The sequence below is a fragment of the Pteropus medius genome, unplaced genomic scaffold, assembly GCF_902729225.1.
Source record: "Pteropus medius unplaced genomic scaffold, Ma_sr-lr_union100, whole genome shotgun sequence".
NCBI lineage: Eukaryota > Metazoa > Chordata > Mammalia > Chiroptera > Pteropodidae > Pteropus > Pteropus medius.
Window position 1 is genome coordinate 6,990,645 of NW_024351543.1, and position 8,990 is coordinate 6,999,634.

An 8,990-nucleotide genomic window follows, 5' to 3' on the forward strand; every position below is an offset into this window, starting at 1 on the left:
TCTTTAATTTCTTTTAACTATGTTTTGTTGTTGTCAGAGTACTAGTCTTGCACTTATTTTGTTAAATTTATTGCTAAGTATTTCAATTTTTGATACTAATTATAAGTGGAATTTTTTCTTAATTAATTTCATTTTCAAATTATTCATCGTGTATAGAAACATACTTGGTTTTGTATATCAATCATGTATTCTGCAACCTTGCTGAATTCATTTATTTATTCCTATAACTTTTGTAGATTTTGTAATATTTTCTATATGTAAGAAAATGACATGAAGATAGTTTCACTTCTTGCTTTCTAATCTAAATGCTTTTCATTTCTTTTTCTAGCCTAACTGCCATCACTAGAACCTCTAGAATAATGTTGTATAGAAGTAGTGAGAGCAGACGTGCTTGTCTTGTTTCTTTTCTGAAAGAGAAAACATCCACTCTTTTGCCTTTGTGTGAATTTTTCAAAGATATCCTTTATCAGGTGGAAAATCTCTTCTATTCTTAATTTGTTCAGTGTTTATATCTTCATAAAGGGGGGTGCTGTATTTTGTCAAAACCTTTTTCTGAATCTATTGAGATTACCATGTGTTTTTTGTCCTTTATTTTATTAATATGGTATATTACAATAATTGATTTTTCAGATGTTAAACTAACCTTACATTACTAGGATAAATCCCATTTGGTCTTTTTATATGTTGCTGCTGGATTTGGTTTGCTGGTATTTTGTTGACTGGTTTTGTCTCTATAATCCTAAAGGATATTGGCCTATAATTTTCTTTGCTTGCAATATCAGTGAATGGATTTATATCATGAGTAATGCTGGCTTCATAGAATGAGTTGTGAAGTGTTTCCTCCTATTCTATGTTTGGGAAGAGTTTGTAAAGGATTGGTGTTAATTCTTCTATAAATGTTTGGTATAATTCATCTGTGAAGCCATCTGGGCTTAGACTTTTTTTGTGGAAGTTTTTTTGATTACTAATTTACTTTCTTTATCTATTATAGGTCTATATCAATTCTCTATTTCTTCCTGAGTCATTTTTAGTTTGTGTCTTTCTAGGAACTTATTCATTTCCCCTACGTTTTCTAGTTTGTTGGCATACTATTTTCAATAATATTCTCTTACAATCTTTTTTTATTTCTGTAAAGTCACTAGTAATTCCTATCTTGTATTCTTTATTTTAGTAAAGTGTATCTTCTGTCTTTTTTCCAGTTAGTTTAAAGTATTTTAAAAATTTTGCTGATCTTTTCAAAGAATCACATTTTATTTTATTGATTTTTTAAAAACTATTTTATGGTCCCTTTCACTTTTTCCACCCTGGTCCTTTTTACCTTCCTTCTGTTTGCTCTAGGTTCAGTTTGCCTGCCTTTTTCTGATTGTTTCTTATGGTGAAAGGCAAGATTATTGATTTGAAATCTTTTTTTCTTTTCCCTATAGATTACAGCTATAAATTTCCCTTTAAGCACTGCTTTATCTGCATACCATTGGTTTTGGTATGTTGTTCTTTTTTATTCACCTCAGAGAATTTTTTAATCTACCTTATAATTTCTACTTTGACATACTGATTATATAGGAGCATGCTGTTTAATTTCCACATATTTGTGATTTCTCAAATTTCTTTATGTAATTGATTTCTAATTCTATTCCATTTGGTCAGAAAGTATGCTTTGAATGATTTTAATCTTTTTAAATTAATCGAAGCTTGTTTTATTTCCTAAATGTGGTCTGTCTTAGTCTTTTCAGGCTACTATAACAAAATGCCGTAAACTGAATGGCTTATAAACAATGGAAATTTATTCTCATAGTTCCCCAGGCTAGGAAGTCTAAGATCAGGATGCTGGCAGATTCAGTGTCTAGTAAGGCTTACTTTCTGGTTCAGAGACAACTATCCTTTTGCTATGTCCTCACATAGGAGAAGGAGGTAAGGGAGCTCTCTTGGCCTCTTTTATAAAAATCATTAATTCCATTCACGAGGGGTCCACCCTCATGACATAATCACCTCCCAAAAGCCCCACTTGAAAATCTCATCACAGTGGGAATTAGGTTTCAACATATGTTTTTCAGGGAGACACAAACATTCAGTCTATAGCATAGTTTATCCTGGAGAATGTTTCATATGTACTTGAGAAGAATGTGTACTCTGCTCTTCACGAGTGGAGTGTTTTACACATGTCTGTTCGAGTCTAAATAGTTTATACTGTTATTCAAGTCTTCTATTTCCTTACTGATTTTCTTCCTAGTTGTACTATCCATTGATGAAAGTGGAGTATTGAAGTCTCCACTGTTATTGTTGAATTATCTGTTCTTCCCTTCAATTCTTTCAGTTTTCAGTTTATGTATCTTGCTTCTCTGTTGTTAGATACATATAAGTTTATAATTGTTATAAATTTCTGATGCATTGACCCTTTCATCACTAAAAAATGACCTTCCTTGTCTCTGGTAATAATTTTTTTCTTAAAGCATATTTTGTTTAATATTAGTACAACTGCTCCAGTTATCTTTTGGATACTGTTTGAATGATATATCTTTTCCATCCTTCTATTTTAAACCTTGTGTGCCTTTGAATCTCAAGTATGTCTCTTTTCATAGTATATAGTTGAATCATATTTTTTATTCATTCTGCCGATTTCTGCCTTATTTTCAAATAAGGGACAACAAATGGATTCTGGACACAAGTGACAAATAGGGTAGGTGTTGATTCCAGACAAAATTCCCCCCACCAAAAAAATTAAATAAATTTTTGTAGCATTTAGAAACAAGAGCCATATTGAATTCACTAATATACGTTTAACTAAACTAATGGCATTTCTTTTTTGCAGAATTATTGATCATATAATGTTAGATTCCTTGAGTTCAGCAGGTCTCTCATGATAGTAATTGTACTTAGATGGTTAAATGAGAACTAGATGATAATACGGTCAACAGTTTTGCAACTGGTTGACCAAATATATCTAAAGAGGGTTGATAAAGGGATTGGTATTTACCCACAGATATAAATGAGTGAAGAGCTGCAGGGCCTGGACGTTAGCCCTGCCTAGGTTTGTAGGTTTTAAGTCACTTAGATAACATAAAAGAGGACCTGCTTATTAAATTTTCTAGGTGCACAAGGGGTGTAATAATATAATTGAAGACTGGATCAAAGCTCAACATGATCTCAATTAACTGGAACTTTATGTTAAAGTTTAGCAGGAACAGATTCAGGTTTTGTGAGATTTGAAGCCTACAGAATTTGGAAAGCCCTTTTTAATAATAATTTTTAAAATGCAAAATTATGAATATAAAAAAATAAAGTACAAAAGTGAATATTTATTAGCATAATAAATCACCGCAGCCATGGAGTTAGTTCCCTTTATGCAATTCCCAAAATCTCCCTGCATTCACAGGGGCCATGCAAATGAAGGACCTCAAAGCTTAAGTTTTGTTAACTTCAGGGTACACTATCTTTGGCAAAAGTTTTGCATTTATGGTAAAATAATTAAACTTCGTTTCTAAAATACAGGGTGGAGAGAATTCATTTGACAACAATTTCACTGTATATCAATATTGTGACACAGCAAATAAAAATGAGCAACTCAGGCAAGTAATAATCTAAATTTACCATATGCATTTGTCAAATCAGTTCTGGGAGCCCAGATTGAAAGGGAACATTGACAAATCAGAGCACGCACTAAGGGAAGCAGACGATATGATGATGAGAGAGTCTCTAAAACCTGCCTTATGTGGAGCTGCTAAAAGAACTGAAGCACTTGGCTTTGGGAAAAGAATGCTGCTGGGGGATAAGTAAAAAGCCATTATATACAAAGAGATTTATTATGTATTGTTATAGAGGAAGGAATTATGAGTTGCAAGATTTCGGCTCAATGTAAGTCGATTCAGTTCAACAATATTTATGATGCCTATTATGTGCCAGAACTGTTTTGGGCACTGAGGATATAGCAGTAATCAAAATGAACAAAATCTCTACTTTCATAAAGTTTATATTTTGTAATATAATAATACCAATACCAATGTTTGTAAGGAGATGAATAAATAAGAACTCTCATTGACTACTGGTGGAAATATAAATTGATATGACCACTTTGAAAGTTCTTTAACAATGTCTTCTAGTGCTAAATATATGCATACCTTTTAACCCAGTAATTTTACTTCTACATATTACCCAACAGAAATGCAAGCACATGTACACCAAGAAACACATACAAGAATGTTCATGGCAACATTATTCATAATAGCTCAAAACTGGAAGCAACTCAAATGCCCAGTCAATAGTAAAATGGATCAATAAATTGTAATATAGTCATACGACAGACTAATACACAGCGATAAAATGGAACAAACTACTGCACGATATGGTTGAATCTCACAACTTGTTGAGTGAAAAAAGCTAGACATGAAGGAATATTTCCTGAATGATTCATTCGTATAAATATAAATAATTTATGGTATTGTAAGTCAGGATAGTGATTACTCTGGGGGTTTTATGCAATGGAGAAGGATATGGTGCTGGTCAGATGGTACATATTTCTAAATATATGTTATACTTCAATAAAGTTAGTTAATTAAAACAAAAACCACCAAAAAAAAAAAAAAACCATTTGAGTTTTTTAGAGTATCCTGAGAGGGGTTGGAGTAAAAAGATGACATGAGCTACAGGTGAGAGTATGAGAAAACCCTACAGTAATGAAATAGGAGACTGGGAGCCTAGGAGGAAAGACAGCCAATGAAAAATTCATAGTAGCTGGATTCCCTAAGTGTTTTAAAAAGCGGATTATTTAATATTCATTTCTAAGTTGTTGTCTGTGCCAAGATTTGCTCTCACCTCTCTGTGACTCCATTAACAGCTCCCCTAATTTATTGCTCTCAAGCCATCAGTAAAGTCTATAACACCCTAAAAAATAGTAAAGCGGGATAAAGAAATAGTGATGGAGAGAGGTGAAAGAGGAGCTATGCTATTAGTGGATAGACATCCTAAAGGAATGCTTCTTTGAAAAGATAACACTTGAACAGAGAACAAAAGAAGTGAGGGGGAAGAGTGTTCCAGACTGAGAAAAGTAAATGCAAAAACTCCGAGGCAGGATCTGTTGGGCACATTCAAAGACCAGCAAGGAAACCAGTGTGTGTGGAGCCAAGACAGATTGTAGGAGATGATATCAGAGAAAAAGCCAGGGGCCAGATAATGCTGGCCTTTATGGGCCATGATTTTACTGGATTTTATTCTGAGTGAGATAGAATGCCATTATAGGCAGGGTTTTGAGCAGAGAAATTTCCTAATTCAAGTTGTTTTAAATGTATCGTTCCAGTTGCTGTGGGAAGGATAGACTGTAGAGAGGCAAAGGTAGACACAGGAAGAGGAGGTTTTCTAAGAAAAAGATGATGCTAGCTTAGATGAGATTACTAGTGGTGGATATGGGGGGAAAAGATTGATTCCGGGTGTACTGGGAAATTAGAACCAGCCAGATTTGCAGGTGGATTGGATCAGGGATGCCTCAGGAAAGGACTTTCTAACCCAAAGAGCTATCTGACAATTTAATGAGCTCTCCGTTAATGTAGTTATTCCAGTGGAGGCAATTATTCCTTCAGAGGGCTCTTCTCTCTTTAGCTTACCCACCAAATAACCCTCTAAGAGGGTTTCTGCCCTTGGAGGTGGTGGGCACAGGTGACCTCTAAGATAGCTTATGTGCCAAATATTCTGAAACTTTAAGGCAGTCAATATGTGGTTTTGTACATCATAAATTTTTAGGCTAAATGGTTGCAAAGTAAATTTCCTACACCAAAGTAACTTTTTAATTTCTGTGTACCTTTTTTTTTTTTTTACTATACATGAGTTTTTATACTGGTCAAAATGGGTTAAAATGAACAGCAGGGGCAGCTGCTTTGAGATAAGCTGCCACCATACATTGTGAAGCCTGGGGGTGAGAAATGCTGATGTGTGGAAGGAAGGGGAACCTGCATTATCCTCTTGGCCTTTGGGGATGGTTATAACTAGAAGCTACACCAAAGAAAGCATAGTTGTGGAGTAAATACTTGAATTTTAAGCAAACACCCTAACATTTTTAAATCCCCCAGTGTTTTCTTTTTTCAAAGCAATTACCTTGGAGTAATCTGCTAGTGCTCCATAAATTATGCAGTTGTCACAGAAGTGCTGCTATTGCTCAAAGCTCAGTTGGAACTTTTTGTTGTTTGTCCTTGAAGGGAGTTAACTTACCCCAAAATCCAGTTTCTCCAGTGATCAGGTCCCTGAGAAGCTCAGCTGTCAAGAATCTCAGAGTCTCCTGTTTGGTAGGAACTTTAAAACTTCTATCCTAGCCGGTGTTTGACCTAGCACGACATCATTCATCATTCGCTGTCATCTAATCTCTTGAGTCAACACCTGGAGTGAAGGGAATGTAGTTAACACTCCCAAAGCAGCCCCTTTGCATCTTCCTAAACAGCTCTGATTATTGTCGGAAAGTTCACATTCATTGTGAATTGAAATTGCCTCACCGTACCTTGCATCTACTGGACATAATGGAGTGTGGGGCAGTATTTCTCAAATGTCAGGCGTCTGTGTACCACCTCCACTATTTTGCCATTTTTATCATACCCGAATATCACTGGTCCTATTAGTTCTTTAATAGCTTTCTTTCACATTACCCAGTTTTCATACAAAAGTAAGTTTACCTTAAATGGAAACTACATCACCATGTAGTTTCCACCATGTAGTTGGAAAATCTATATCAGTTAGAAATTAACTGATAAGGAATAATATCAGAAAGAAGAGAAAGTAATGATATTAAATTCTACTTAGGAAGTATTGCCTAGCAAAGGTGCTGAGCCTGAGGCTGGCTCTCTTTGTTCAAACAAGAGATTAGCAGGTGTTGAGAGGCGTAGATACAAAGTACCACAAAAATGATACTTCTTCCTTGACATAATCCATAGGCTCAAGAGAACTGAAAAGGGCATATTTTTTCAACAGTGGTCCGCTGTTACTTAACCTGTCTGTGTACTTTGCCTCTAGTGGGAGCTGTACACACTGGGACCCACTGGCGAAATATTCAAACACATTGGCTGTGGTCAAGTTGATCCCATTCAGGTCCTGCTTCTGCCACCTCTTAGCCGCCTGATCCTCTACACCTTAACCTCTGTAAGCTTCAGTTTCTTCATCTTTAAAATGGAAGTAACAAGGACCTTCAGAGTGATATTTTCTTCTTTTCTTTTCTTTTTTAGCATTTTGTTTTATTTTGTTATTAGTTTCAAGTATACGGTACATTGGTTAGACATTTATACAATTTATGAAACGATCCCCCGATTACTCTATCACCCCTCTGGCTCTATACATAGCCATTGTCTTACTGCTGACTGCATTCCTTATGCCGTGCTCCCTATCCATGTAACCATTTATCAACTACTAATTTGTACTTCTTTAACCCTTCATACCATTCTCCCAGCCCTCCAACCCCCTTCCCCTCTGGCCATCACTAGATCGTCCTCTATATTTGTGAGTCTGTTTTCAATTTGTTTGTTCTTTTTGTTCCTTAGATTCTGCATATAAGTGAAATCATATGGTATTTACCTTTCTCTGACTTATTTTGCTCAGCATAATAACCTCTAGGTCCATCCGTGTCGTTGCAAATGGTAGGATTTCAATTTTTCACAGACTATTCCATCATATATGTAAACCATAACCTCTTTATCCAATCGTCAGTTGATGGGCATTTAGGTTGCTTCTATATCCTGGCTATTGTGAATAGCCTGTCATGAACATATAGGGATGCATAGATCTTTACGAATTAGTGTTTTGTTTGTTTGTTCGTTTGTTTGTTTTTGGATAAATACCCAGAAGTGCAATTGCTGGGTCAAAAAGTAGATTCGTTTTTAATTTTTGAAGAATCTCCAGACTGTTTTCCATAATGACTATACTGATTTGCCGTCTCACCAACTGTGTATGAGGGTTCCCTTTTCTCCACACAGAATGATATTTTCTTAAAGACATTGAACATTATTCTCAGGTTTTAAGCTGAACATTGAAGAGTATAAATTCAGATTAAGACTCCAGCATCATTCAGCTTTAAGGTTGAATTAATTCAGCCTTTGGGCACCAACCAGGCTGTGCTTGTAGCCAACAGAAATCTCTAAGCTATTTTGATATACTGCTACTGCATCAAATCTCCCAATGTGAACTTGTGTTGCTGAGCATTTGGGCCTGAGGGAGGGCTTGACATTTATTCTTATTAACTAGATTCTTCCCTTCACTTTAACCTGGTGCTTGAACATGTGTTCAATTCTGTCTACCCTCCATTTGAGGGGAAGTAAGTCAAACCTGCAGAACTGGGCTATGATGAAGATGTATTTGAGACTCTAAATGTGAGTCTGCATTCCTTTGAAGCAAGAAAATGGCAACTTTTTGCTGAGTATCCACTATATACCAGGCATTTTTCTCTAATATCTCATTTAATAATCCAAGAACCCCTCAAGGTAGGTGTAATCCCCATTTTACAGAGAAGAAATCTGCATTTGTTTTCGAAGTTGTTAAGAATAGTAACTATGAAATTTTTTTTTACTTTTTTGGCTTACTATTTTGTGAACACTTCATCTACTTTATCATGTTGCTTCATATTTTGTTTTTTATTGTTGTTTTTGCTTTATAAATAAATACTCCCTCCTTGTTTTAAAAACATTTTGAGACACTCTTGTCTCAATGTTTACCGTTTTAACGGTTGTAAAATCCCATTAAGTTACCCTACCATAATTCATTTAACCAATTTCCTATTGTCGACAGTATGCTTTGTTTGTTTGCTTTTTGTGGTTTTTAAAAATTACTTTCTGTAATAAATGCTCCTGTTACAAACATCTGCATGAGTATTATTTTGTTCTAGAAATTTTCCCAAGAATGGAATTACTATATCAAAAGGGATTTGTGGCTCTTTATAGAAATTAGCAAATTGCTTACCCAAAGGAGTATGTGGCATTTGAGAGCATAAAAAAAAAAAAAAAAAAATCTGGTTTTCTACAAAAGAAATTAAT